Source organism: Meriones unguiculatus (genome assembly GCF_030254825.1).
Source record: "Meriones unguiculatus strain TT.TT164.6M chromosome 13 unlocalized genomic scaffold, Bangor_MerUng_6.1 Chr13_unordered_Scaffold_33, whole genome shotgun sequence".
Taxonomy (NCBI): Eukaryota; Metazoa; Chordata; class Mammalia; order Rodentia; family Muridae; genus Meriones; species Meriones unguiculatus.
This window is the reverse complement of record NW_026843645.1, coordinates 5903626-5918655: the sequence shown is the minus strand read 5'-3', so window position 1 is coordinate 5918655 and position 15030 is coordinate 5903626.

The following is a 15030-nucleotide window of genomic DNA, read 5'->3' as shown; positions in this document are numbered from 1 at the left end:
CTGTAGCAGCTGTCAGTTTTGTTATGTTCAGTCTCAGATCTGCCCACAGTAGGCTGTCTTTTGCTCGTGGGCCTGTTTAAGAGTCTCTTTTAAAGGGAAAGTAATTGACCAGGGAGATTTTAGGTTTTAAATTTGGGTTGTATCACTGGGAGCTTATTCCTCCCACCAAATTATGTTGAAGTATGAGCTAAAGGGTGTCAATACTTAGATTAGTTGGGTGCCATTTGTTGTGTTTCTTAATGATTACTATTATTTACCTTTAGTTAAGCAGTGTTTTTTTGCTGCCTGCAGCGACAGTTGAATCTGCCTAAGTGAGGGCTAGGAGAAAAAGAGCAGGGTGACACAAGGAAGAAACCAAGTCAAGACTGATCAAGGTGCCATTTATTGAGCCTTTACACAGTGCTTATAAATCAAAATGTCATAAGCAATTATCTCACGGTAAGAGTTTCACTTAGCAAAGTGGCTGAGGATTTACTTAAGGTTAGAAAAACTTTACTTATCTGGTTTCCATGGTTGCAGTGAATTTATATCTAGTTCTCAGGGACAGACCACCCAGCTGTACAGAATGCCCAGGTCAGTCTGTGAGAAACTGAGTTTTAGATAATACCCATGTTTGCCAAGGCCAAGAGGCGAAATTCTCGTTACCAGAAGGAACTGCTCAAACTCAGCACCAATTAGCAATACACACTCTTTTTGGCTACCATCTCCATTTTGGCTGCATTGGTTAATTCTAAACCAACTATATACCCAAATTACCATACAGAGTCTGGGATTTATTTAATTAACCCAGTGCACAATGCTGGGCAATAGTTATTTCATCTTAAACCTCCAAGCCCACATTGTTTCCAACCATTCAGATTTCACCCATTATTGCTTTCAGTCATATTTTAGGGTCCGGCTCATCTCTGATCATGGTTCCAAGTTCTCTCCTGCTGATCTCTCCTCCTCACTTCTTTCTCTCCTTTCCTAACCAGGATGTCCCACCTTATCCTCTCCATTGCACAGCATTGGGACTGGTTGTTTAATTGACAATATAGAGAAAAAGTGGTGGCATGTTTACACAAATTTGAGACAGGTGATGCTTAGAATAAGCATGACAATGCAGTGTCTGGATTGAAACCAGATAGTGGGGTAGAGAAATCAGCCTTTGAATGAACAAGGATGAATTGTATACCTTCCTAAAGACCATTATACCAACATATATGAATAATATTCTAATAAGCAAATAATCCACAGTAAAGCTGGTGTTACTCATTCATATACTTATTTAGAGAGGGGAAGTTTATGAGAGTCAAGAATGTTGTTGTGGAGAAACCTTAATTCTTATACCACATGTCCACAAGGAACAAAATGTCAAACTATATGAATGTGGTAATCTTTCACTTGTTATTTTTTAATAGGGATATAATTTGTCAAAATACTTACAAGCCATGTGAGTCTAGGGATACCGAAAGAAGCAACATAATACTGTCTCAGAGAATAAGCAGAAGACATGTAGTAGTCACTACTTTGAGTGCACTTTCTAGTTGTGATAGAAGGTTATAATTACATTGTTATTAATTATTAATTAGTTAACAGTGGTTAAATTGTAAAATAATCACTGTTCAACCTAAGGAATTTGTAGGTCACCAAAATCACATGCTTGCTGAGCTTTTTTTAGAGCAAATCTGGCAAAGCATATTCTTTCCAAGTGAAGTTCAGATATACAACATCATACTTCAGTACATTCTAAAATATCCATTACATCTTTATAATGAAAAATTATATAGTGATAACACTGTGAATCTATATTTCATTTTTAGTTAAATGATTAATTGTTAATAAGTTTATTGTAAATTTGTATCACATTCCCAAAATCTATTCTAACTAATAGATCACTAATACATTAAACTAATACATTAAACTAATCACTGATACATTAAACTAAGATAATTAATTACTTTTCCAACCCCATTGGGAATACATCTGCAATATTACACTGTGGAAAATCCCAATAAGTATTAGGAATGTGGAATTTCTTCTATTTGTCCTGGTTTAGTTTACTAATGTAATGTGATTCATGCTACAAAAAAATCTATTCATGCAATCAGTGTCATATAGTTCTGAGTTCTTCCAGATCAATATATATATATATATATATATATATATATATATATATATATATTATATATAAACTTATCTATGAGGAATGTTGTTTTCCTTTATCATCCAGTCTGTTATAACTCATCTAAAGACTGGAGCAGATTTCTATCATTTTACAGAGCGAAACTCAGGCTCATAGAGATAAATGGTTTTGTAATACAGTTTATTACAAAATAAACTGTATATGTGTAACTGCTCACCTTACTCAAATTGTCATTCTATAACATCACTAAATGAGCTGAAGCCACAACAGCCAGGTATTGCAGCACAAGCCTGTAATCATGGTGCTTACAAAGAGGAGTCAGGAATTTCAAGGTTTCAAAGTCACCCAAGGAGAGAATGGTCAGTGGTATGGTGGGAGGCCCTCAGAACAAAGAGAGGCGTTGATTAGCCCAGGCCACTATCCATAGACTTCCCTGCAGCTCCAGAAATTCAGAGCCATGGCACCAGCAATTATTTGCTAATGTATTTACTTACCACTTTGTGTTTTCTAATGTTTCTTGTCCAAGGCAGCTTAGGTCACTTCAGGGTCAAACTCCTTAAATGGAACTCTCCTGCAAGTGGGAAAATTAGCCTCAGGTGGGGATGAGCTCCCCCATTACATATCCAATGGAAAGTCTTCAGCCCTGAATCCATATACACAGAACCAACAGAAATGGACTCAGGTTTAATTCATATATTTGCACATAATTGCTCACATACTTAAAAAGAAATATTGGAATGGAAGAATTTGGGAAGAGATGAAGAAAGGACATGGCAAAGGAAAATTGATGTAATATATTTTAATTAACATGTAAAATAATAAATTTTAAAGAAAAAATGGCATAGCAGTTAAGAGCACTGGGTGTTGTTACAGAGGACACAGATCACATTTTAGAAACCATCTAGTAGCTGATCATCTGTAGTTTAATTTCCAAGAAATCTGATGGCTCCTTCTGGCATCTGTAGGTACTGTGCAAAGACACATGCAAAACATCCATATAAATTAAAATAAAGCTTAATGAAATGGAATTTGCTGCAGTGATGTCATAGCCCTGAGAGAGACTGCAGCTAGGGCTAGTTGAAATGAACTCCTTTTGGTCCTGCATATTAGCAGTTGTGGTATTGTTGTGAGCCAGCCTCCTCAGAGGCAAAAGCCACTATATTCTGAAGTTAGAATAGCTCAGTATAGCTTTCATCAAAGATCTGCAAACACAGTGTTCATAGTTAACTTTTCTGTGATGTTTTCTGCATGAGTGTTCTTTCTCTTTTTATGTGTGAGAATTTTGACAATTATAAATACTTTAAATCTATCTTCTAAATTATATACTGCACTCTAGAAGACAGATTTGCTCAGTAGAATTTTGTCTGCTTTCAGGACTAGAATTTCAGTCTTCTGTCCCTATTGGAATTACTCAAAGTTTAACTTGGAATTTTCACCTGAAAGAGATTTAAGGGTGACAGCATATGTGGAATGCAAAATCTTTTATAATCAGTTCCTCATTGAGCAGTATACATAGTTGAATGCATTCTGTCTTTGAAGAGGTTTTCTATATTAAACTCGTAGGTGTACGGAGTGATTTTTTTTCCTGTGAAGGATGTTAATTCTACAACATCTGCAGCTCAAAGCTTCTAGAAAAATGTTTCTGAGTCAGCCTCTTCTATGTTGATTCAGTTGACCTTGTTCCCAATCTGTTGCTCCTCAGTGCAGTGATCTTGTTGTTACATTGATTAAGGTAAATAAAATTTCAGTTACAAGGCAGTACCACCACTGAGTTTTAAAATTACCTATTAGAGTCATATGGCTAACCCTCCATTACAGTAGCAGAAAAAAATGCAGTTGGAGCTCGGTTTCTGACTTCAGACCAGCCTAGGAGACTCACTTATTGTGCACATCATGGGGAGAAATAGGTTAGGTAACTAGCTGCTGGTGTCACCATTGTGAAAAAGAATCTGATCATAATCTTATTATTTTACAGCATGTATTAATTAGTGTCAGATGAATGAAGACAAACCAGATTGGTGGGTGTACAATTTGGGGAGGATAGTTTGACCCAATGAATATTGAATATCTAACTAGAGGACTGTCCTTTAACTCACAGTACAGCTGAGAGTGGCATCAAACTCTGAATTTACCTACCTTGGCTTCCAGAGTGTAGAGATTATTGGTGTGTATTACTAGGGTCACACATATTCTCTCCCTCTACATTGCACACATTAAAATTCTGAAGCTGTTAAGAGAGTCTAAACTATTGCTAAAATCTCATGTGATAAAAACTCAATGAACTGTTCCTGCCATCCACAGTCCTCTATTCCTTTAGACCATTTTAAAAAAGATGTTCTTCTACAGCCAGTTTGTATGCTGGCTTCTGTTGAACAGCATCAAGATGATATGGACCTCCTCCTGAGGCTGTAGCTCAGTTGGTAGAGTGACTGCCTGACATGCATGAAGCCCTGGGTTTGATCCTCAGCACTTTTGTAAGAGAGATATGGTAGTAAACACCTGTAGTCCCCAGCACAGGAGAGGGGAAGGCAGAAAGACAGAAGTTCAAGGTCATTCTCAGCTACATGGAGAGTTTGCAGCCATCCTAGGTTACATGGAACCATACCTCAAAAGGTGAGTAGCACCTGACCAGATGGGTCAGATGTTAAGATTGGTAGTTACTCTTACATATGACCTGAGGTCACTTCCCAGCACACACATCTCATGGCTCATGGCCACCTGTAACTCTAGTGGTATGGTGGCCGATTCACCTTTTGGCCAGTTAATGCAGTGAAATTATTTTGAACAAAAAAATTAAATTTTCTTATATATTTATTTATTTGGTTGGTTGGTTGGTTTTGGTTTTTCAGGACAGGGTCTCACTATGTAGTCCTGGATGTCCTGGAATGGCTCTGTACACCAGGCTAGAGTTGAACTCATAGGATTCTGCCTGCCCTCTGCCTCCCAAATGATGTTATTCAAGACTTTATTTATTTGTTTGTTTGTTTTAGTTCCGTACCTCTTTTTGTCATCTGAGGAGGCCAGAAGAAGTCACAAAATCCTGTGGATGTGGACCAGCTGCTTTGAGCCAGCCTAAGTGGATACTGTGAATTAAACTTAGATTTATTTTTGGAATAGCAGGAAGTGTTTTATCCACTGAGCCATTTAGCTCATTTTTGCCCTCTCAGTTTTTTTTATTATTATTATTAATAGATATAAGTAAATTTGGGTAATCTGGGGAGGTAGGAAGTGTGCTAAGCATATATGAGACCAAAGATTTCATCATCAATGCTGAAAAAAAAGCTTATTTTGTTTTGCTTTTCCTTTGAGACACAACCTCATTTAGCTGAGGATGGTCATAAACTCACTAACCAAGGATATGCTTGAACTTCTGATTCTCCCACATGTACTTCCTAAGTACTTAAATTACAGGCAATGCCACCATGTCAAGTTTTATAAGGTGTTGGGCCTGAATCCCCAGCTTCATGCATGATAGGCAAGCACTATACCAGCTGAACCACATCCCCAGCTGATGTGTTCTAGGAATTTTTGCTTTATTCTTTCACAAATATTGTGCACTATCTAAATTGTTTTTGCTGTAAAGTAATTGCAGAAGTTATATTTTGTCTCTGTGTGTAAAATGTCTTCATAATACTGAGAATTCTCAAGTTTTTTTTTTCACATGGTAAATTCAGTTGGCAGCATGCCATCATAAAATAACTGGTTGTCACCATCCAAAGAACATGCATGGGCTGGACCTTGGCACCCTACACACATCTAGCTGATTGGCAGCTTTGTCTTCATATCAGTCACCTAACATTTGAAATGGGGGCTGTCTGTGACATGGACACATTTGCCTGTTTATGAATCACTTTGCCCTTGCTGGGCTGCCTTCTCTGGCCTCACTTGATGCACTTAGATTTGTATGCAACTTGATGTGCTGAGGAGAGTTGGTATGAGGATGCTCCCCTTTTATGAGAAGAGGAGGAGGAATAGGGGAAGAGGATGGGAGGATGATACCAGGAGGAGAGGAGGTATGGAGCTGCAAGCAAGATCTAAAGTGACAAAATAAATAAACTAATGAGAAAATGGCAGGTTTCTATGTAAATGAGAGATTATATTGACTGAAGATTTATATTGAAGGCTCTTCAATTGAGTGTGACAATATCTCTGAGCGAGTGGCCCTGGGCTGGAAAAGAGAGCTAGCTGAGCATGGAATGAAGATACAAGAGCACAAGGCAGTAAACAATATTTGCCATGGTTTTTGCCTTAGTTTTCTCGAAACTTAGTTTCTATCCTAGGCTTCCACAATGATGGACTGTGGTCTGACAGGACTAAACAAGTAAACACATTTATGACCTGAGATGTTTTTGTTTAGAGCATTCAATCATAGCAGCACAGTAGCAGGTTAGGAAAAAAAAAATGTATGCCAAAAGTGACTTTGCTCCTGGACAGACCTGAGAATGTTCTTTTTTTAGAGGATTGTGGAAAATATCAGATCTTCAGATGGCAAAAGTCCAGAGCTTAGTTGGCTCTTCCTTTAGGACCTGGAAGTTGAGAATGTTGAGTGTAGTGCATACAGAGAAAGTGGATAGCCTAGGATTTCTGTGGAAAATTGACTCCATAAAAATTTAAGCTATAGGTCATTTGAGTGGTAATTTGGCCCCAAATCTTTCTTAGTCTGCTCATGTTTTAAGAAATTAAGTAAGGTAGAACCGAAAAATGAGAAATTATTTCCTAGATGGTTATGTTTGCTTTTAAACCTGACTTGGATGTTAGTCAAGGCTACATTTGAAATCTTGATTCTCATCTTGATTCACTTCGGAGTATGAGTCCAAGGATGGAAGATTAGCAATGTGTTTCTTTTGTCTGGGTTACCTCTCTCATGATGATCTTTTCTAGTGCAATCCATTTGCCTGCAATTTCCATGATTTTTTTTTTTATTTTTAATAAATGAGGAGTATTCCATTGTGTAAATATACTAGATGTTCTTTATCCATTCTTCACTTTCTGGCTGTTATTAATAAAACAGCTATGAACAGAGTAGAACAAATACCCTTGTTCTATAGTGGATCATCTTTTGGATATATTCCCTGCAGTGGTATAGATGGATATTGAGGCAGAACTATTCCCAATTTTCTTGAATGCAGCAGTTTGATTACCAGGGAAGTTGTACAAGTTTTCACTCCCATCAGCCCTGGATGAAAGTTCCCTTTTCTCCACATCCTCACCAGAATGTGTTGTCACTTGAGTTTTTTATCTTAGCCATTTGCATGGTGTAAGATGGAATCTTAGAGTTGTTTTGATTTCCATTTGTCTGATGGCTAAGGACTTTGATCATTTCTTTAAGTGTTTCTCAGCCATTTGAGATTCCTTTGTTTGAATTTGCAGTTTATCTCTGAACCCCATTTTTAAATTAGATTATTTGATTTGTTGGTGTTTAATTTCTCAAGTTCTTTGAATATTTTGGATATTAGCTTCCTGTCTGATGTAGGGTTGGTGATAATTTCCCAATCTGTTGACTGCTGTTTTGTTGTATTGATAGTGTCCTTTGACTTATAGAAGCTTTTCAGTTTCTTGAAATCCCATTTATTAATTGTTGAACTCAGAGCCTGTGCTGTTGTTGTTCTCCTGTTAAGTTCCAGACTTTTCTCCACCTTGTCTTCTAAATGTTTTAGTGTGTCTGGTTTTATGTGAAGGTCTTTGAACCCCTTAGACTTGAATTTCTTCACGGTGATACAAAGGGTCTATTTTCATTTTTCTACATGCAGACATCTAGCTAGACTACCACAATTTCTTGAAGATGCTGTCTTTTTTCCATTGTGTGGTTTCCCTTCTTTGTTGAAAGTAAAGTTCCAGTATGAGTGTGAGTTTATTTCTGTGTTCTTATTCCAATTGTACAAGATTGTTCTGCTATCAAGGGTATTTTATTTTTCCATTTGAAGTTAATGTTTGCTCTTTCAAGGTCTGTAAAGAATTATGTTGTTGGGAACTAGAATGAACCTGTAGATTGCATTTTTAAAAAATGGAATTTTAGAGAAGAGGGATGAAGGGAGCGTTTGGGAGGCAAGGAGAAAGTGCACTACAGGGGGGATACAAAGTGAATAAAGTGTAATTAATAAAAATTTTTAAAAGAATTCTGTTTTACTATGTTAATATATATATCCATGAGTTTAGGAGATCTTTCCATCTTCTCATATTTTCTTCAGTTTCTTTCTTTTAAGATCTCAAATTCTAGTCATAGAGGTTTTTCGCTTCATGTTGTTTGTGGCTCCTGTTCAGGGTGTGGTTTCCCAAATTTCATTTTCAACCCATTTTTCATTTGTATACAGAAGGACTAAAGAAATTTTTAATTAATTGTGTTCCCAGCCACTTTGTGGAAAGTGTATATCAACTGTAGGAATTCTCTGGTAGAATTTTTTGGGTCACCTAGGCATACTAGTAAATCATCTGCGAATAGTGATACTTTGAATTCTTCCTTTCCAATTTGTATCTCCTTGATAACCTTCAGTTGTCTTATTGCTTTAGCTAAGACTTAAGGAGTATGTTGAAGAGATAAGGAGAGAGGAGGCATCCTTGTCCTGTACCTCATATGAGTGGAATTTCTTTAAGTTTCTCTTCAAATGATTTGATGTTGCCCATCAGCTTGCTTTTTACTGCCTTTATTGTGTTAAGTATGTGCCTGGTTCCTTATATGCCTGATTTCTCTAAGTCTTTTGACATGAATGTGGGTTGGATTTTGTCAAAGGCTTTTTCTCATCTAATGAGATGATCATGTGATCTTGGTCTTTCAGTTTGTTTATATGGTGGATTACATTGATGGATTTTCATATGTCGAACCATCCTTGTATCCCTGAGATTAAGCCAATTTGTTCATAGTGTTTATCTTTGATGTGTTCTTGTATTTGTTTCGCGAGTATTTTATTGAATATATTTGTGTCACATACAGCTATTAGCTGTCATTTGGGTGGTGGGAATTTAGCTGGAAAAACAGTGTTCTTAACCACTGAACCATACCTCCATCCCCCATGTTGCCTATTTATGATCAGCATTTAAATTGCTAATATTTTCATCTCTCCTTTTGTAATTGTTAAAACATACATTTCATTTTAAAAAGATAATATTAATATTACAGTTTAAAATGAGGCACTTCAGGTTTTTAGACATGTATGCAGAACTGGAGTGAATGTATAACTCTTTGTAGAAACTTGAGAAACATCTTTAAGGTTTTTTGCCTTGTTTGTTTTATTAATTTTTGCACATTATTCAGGATCTTATTATGTACACCTGAGTGTCCTGGAACTTATTACACAGAGCAGACTACCATCCAGCTTTATGAGATACACCAGCCTCAGTTTCTTGAGTGATTTTGGAATTAAAGTAATCAGAAAATACACCCAGCCTTCCCATTCTTATAAGAGTCAGGAATCACTTATACAATTTATATCATGTGGGCTCAGTACTGTTGATCTGTTCACTCTTTCTCTCTCTTTCTTTATCTGTTAATAGATATTTCTTTTTCAAGTCTGTATCCTAGTTAAAGGATGAAAAAAAAAATAGAGAGGTGAACTTCACTATTCAGTTTGCTCCTAAAAAGAGTTAGTTAATGCCTTAAAACTTGTGTGTCTCAAAATAAGTAGAAGAAACACAAGAATACTTTGAAAATATTGTAAAAGAAGGATACATTTCTATTATTCTAAGTATCATGCTTTCTGTTGTACATGTGGGTGGATATTTTAGACTACATTGACCTACAATGATGTGCATGTGAACTTCACTCGAGAAGAGTGGGCTTTGCTGGATCCTTCCCAGAGGAATCTCTACAAAGATGTAATGCTGGAGACCTACAGGAACCTTACTGCTATAGGTAAGACAGTGAATTTTCTTTACTTTTTAAAATATGGGGAAAACACTTTATTCATTATGGAAGTGCTTCTACAATTTCTCTTGAGGATGAGGAAGAATGAGGTGAATGGTTCTTTGATTGACCATAGAGCACGACTTAAATTTTGTCTTATTTCCAATAATAAATCATACATTTTCTGTTACTGTATTTTAGGCTACAATTGGGAAAGTCATAATATAGAAGAGCATTGTCAAAGTTCTAGAAGACACACAAGGTAATTTTCATTGTAATCTGATATGAATATGGGTCTGAGAAAATTTTAATATGTTCTGAAATTTTGAAAGAGAAGGGACAGTGTAAATGAACTCCTTTAAGTGTATGATGACTATCATGTTACTAAACCACATACCTCCATGTTAGGTATTTGATGTATGTTTACAAGGCACTCCTCTAAGAAAGAGTGCAAGGAAATCATACTTGTGCAAGATCAATATATAAATTATTTCCTCATTAGCGCTATGAGGTAAAACTGGAATTTGTTTAGTCTCCTACAGCTCAGGTATTGCCAAATGTATTCACAGTAAATAGGTGATGAAAGTATATCCAAACATGGGTTTACTCATATAATTGTAGTAATGTTGCTAAGTTTTGTGAGAAGGGCAGGTTTTTTTTAGTCAAGAATGCTGTTGTGGAAAAATCATAATCCCTATAGCACGTCTGTGATGAACAAAAATCAAATGTGTGAATGCATCATGCAACCATGTCATTTATTATTATTCTTTTAATAGTTATATCATATATCACAATGAGTACAAGTCATTTTAATATGTGTATATTGAAAGAAACAATGTACCACCCAGAAAAACTAAAAGGTATAGTAGTCCCCATTTTGAGTAGATGTTTAAAAATTGATACCTATTATGTTTATATGGGATATTTAGAGCTTCCAGCAGTACAAATAATGATGCAGAGGCTTTTTGATATTTTAAAGCTTAGGCAATTTACTGGGCAGATTCTGAACCCTTTGTTTCCCTAAAACAAACCTAGCACAGTGTCCGGATGCATGGCCAGCTCTACTTCTTTGTTCATGGTCATGTCCATCTGTTAACCTCATTGTCATGATGGTGAATGGTGTGCCATTTGCTTTCCCCTTTGCAGCAACCCTCTCTCAGAAGTTTTTTCCTCCATTTTGCGCCCTGCTATTAATTGTTAGCTCGTTATTATTTCCAAAAGATAAGTAAGGAAGGACAAATGTTTAAAAAAATACATGACAGGTGATCAGCTATAGAACTAACAATACTATGATTTCATCAGTACTTAGCTGATTGCTGGCTCAGCAAAACAACCAGTAGAGGAGAACACCGTGAATATAAAAATAATGATGAAAACTCAAAATGTAATTCTTCTTTACCTTTAATTCAAACTGCAAAATTAAGTCATGTGGCAAAAACATCTCTTAGTGTAATGACTGTGGAAAAGATGTCATATGTGCCAATTATATTTGCAGGTATGAAAACAATCATTGTGCAGACAAACTCCCTGAAGATACTCAAGATGAAGTCTTTGCACATCACAATAGTCCCCACACATGTAAAAGTATGCATACTGGTATGGATCACTATGAATGTGGCCAATATGGTAATGACTTTGCACATAAAAGTCATATCCTAAGACATAAAAGGATACATATAGGAGAGAAATCTCATGAATGTAACCGATATGGTAAAGCCTATGCATCTAACAGTGGTCTCCTAAGACATAAAGGAGGAACTCACACTGAAGAAAAACATGAATGTAACCAATGCGGAAAAGCCTTTGCACGTAACAGTAGTCTCCTAATACATAAAAGAACTCACACTGGAGAGAAACCTTATGAATGTAACCAATGTGGTAAAGCGTTTGCATTTAACAATAAGCTCCTGCGACATAAAAGAACTCACACTGGAGAAAAACCTTATGAATGTAACCAATGTGGTAAAGCCTTTGCATGTAACAGTAGTCTCCTAATACATAAAAGAACTCACACTGGAGAGAAACCTTATGAATGTATCCAATGTGGTAAAGCCTTTGCATGTAATAGTCATCTCCTAATACATAAAAGAACTCACACTGGAGAGAAACCTTATGAATGTAACCAATGTGGTAAAGCCTTCGCACAGAACAGCCATCTTCAAATACATAAAAGAACTCACACTGGAGAGAAACCTTATGAATGTAACCAATGTGGTAAAGCCTTCGCACAGAGCAGTCATCTCCTAATACATAAAAGAACTCACACTGGAGAGAATCCTTGTAACAGTAGTCTCCAAAAACATAAAACATCGCACACTGGAGAGAAACCTTATGAATGTATCGAATGTGGAAAAGCGTTTGCAAAGAACAGTAAGCTCCTAGTACATAAAAGAACTCACACTGGAGAAAAACCTTATGAATGTAACCAATGTGGTAAAGCCTTTGCATCTAACAGTGATCTTCTAAGACATAAAAGAACTCACACTGGAGAGAAACCTTATGAATGTAACCAATGTGGGAAAGCCTTTGCAAAGAACAGTAATCTCATTGTTCATAAAAGAACTCACACTGGAGAGAAACCTTTTGAATGTAACCAGTGTGGTAAAGCCTTTGAAGATAACAGTGTTCTCCGAAGACATAAAAATATATGTTGCAGAAAATCCTTATGAATATAGCTAATGTCATGAAGTCTTTTCATGTAAGACTTACCTTGAAGAAGAACACTTATTGGAGTGAAACCCTGTAAATATAAACAATGTGTGAAAAATTTTGCATGCCATAATAATCTCTATGTACATAGAAGAAGCACACTGGATAGAAACTTTACGAATGTAACCAATGTGATAAAGCATTTTGACATAATAGTAATATCCTATGACATGAACACATACTAGAGAGAAACCTTATGAATGTAACAAAGATGGTAAAGCCATTGCATGTAACAGTAATCTCCTAATACAAAAAAAGAACTCGCACTGGAGAGAACTCTTATGGATGTAATCAATGTGTGAAAGCCTTTGTATGTAACAGTCATCTAATACATAAAAAAGCTCACACTTGAGAGAAACCTTATTAATCTTTCCTTTGTGGTAAAGCCTTTTCACATAACTGTCATCTCCTAATAAAAACGTGCTGTTCACAGTCATCTTCAACATCACGAAAGAATTCATACGGGAAAGAAAGACTATGAGTGTATTTACATGGTGAAGCTACTCCACATATGTATAATCTTCATCATCATGAAAGAATTCATACACTGAGAAATTTTATGAATGTGTTAAAATGGGAGATCTTTGCACATATATATATTCTACATCATCATAAAAGTTTCATCATTAAAGTTTCACAATGGAGAGAAAATCTGAATATAATCAATATTGTAAGGCTTTTGTGTTCTTCTATCCACTGAATCCAACACAACTCAAACAGTTCAATACAGATGAAAACAAAATATTGTCATCCAGTTTGATGAAGGACACATAATGTTGAACTGTGATGCCTACCCATCCAATGAGCCAGAAAGTTACAGAGGTTCTGACCTTGAAAATCATAAACATCGTTAGTGTTTTACAACTGAATTATTACTGTCAGTCATGGTTTAGGGATATGGGATTTGTTTATGTAATTTAGGAAGGCGCCTGATGCAAAATGTAGGTTTTACAGTCAAAACAATCATATCCACTTGTTCTTTTGTGGTTAGGAAAAGGTATTATGTTTTAGGAAAGAGAATCTGTGGTTTGGGTCAGTCATTATGTTAGGGCACCAGAAATTGTGCTATGGAACAGTCATGTTTCGGGCAAAAAAGTTAAGTAATTAAAGCCGGTCAGCTATTGGGAAGTCTACAGCTTTCCTAGGGACTATGAACTTAAACTTATGTTCACCTTATAAATCAATGAAGGCTGGTAACTAAAAGGAAATACTTAGGACAAATTGCTTTTGCATCTTCCCACATACAATTTGCTTTTACATGTAATGCATATCAAAGTCATGTTCAAGTATACAAATGGTCAGATAGTAGAGAGAAATCTTACACATGCCTTCATGTGATAAAGCCTTTTCTTAATACAGTTATCTCCAAATACAAAAAAGAACACACACTGCAGTGAAACCCTCTGAAAAAGCAATGTGGTAAATCCTTTTCATAGGGTTTTCTTTAAAATCATGAGAAGAACTCATGCTGCAGAGAAACCCCACAAATGTAGTCAGTATGGTAAAGTTATCTGCTTCATGCTACCATTATATAAGAGTAAAAGCTTTACTCTGTGGGCTATATCTGAAAGCCTTTACATATCACAGTAGTCTTTGAGAACCTAAAGGAACTCATTATGTAGAACATCTATTAGAATAAAAGATTTGTTAAGTTCTTTGACCCACCCACTTGCATTCAATTACACTAGATTATTTTGGAGAAAATTCTAACGAGTGTCAACAATGTATGCATGTATTTGCGACATCCATCCTTATTTTGTTACCAATTGAAATCTCATGGACCAAAGGCATATGAATTGAAACAATAAGATAATCCATTTTTATTTCACAATTCACTTTAATTACATGAAATAAATCATCCAGTTGTAAAATTTATGTGTGCACATTAGTGCATTTTCTGTGACCAAACACAATGTCTAAGGCAACTTCCAAATGTGTTTACTTTGCCTTATTTATGATCAGAGAGGATATGGGATCACTATAAATTGGGCAACACAAGTGTCATACATGGCAGCAAAGTAGGAAGCTTGGAGCTCACAACCTCCACCTTCAACATGAAGCAGAGAGTGGGAACTACAGAAGGTATGCAGCTGAAAACTATCAAGCCCACCCCAAATAACATACTTTCTCCAGCAGGGATACATTTCTTAAAATTTCCAAATGATACCACCAACTGAGAATGATTCATTTCTCTGACTTCAAACCTACGTGTTTGATTTCTGTTACATGAAAGACTTCATGATGAAGAAAACATTTGTAGATAAGCCTGTAGTTGCTTCAACACCTAGGTCAGTAATGAATGTTTATACAAATAAAACATTCATGAGTAAATGTAAGCTTGTTTAAGAATTTGTTTTAA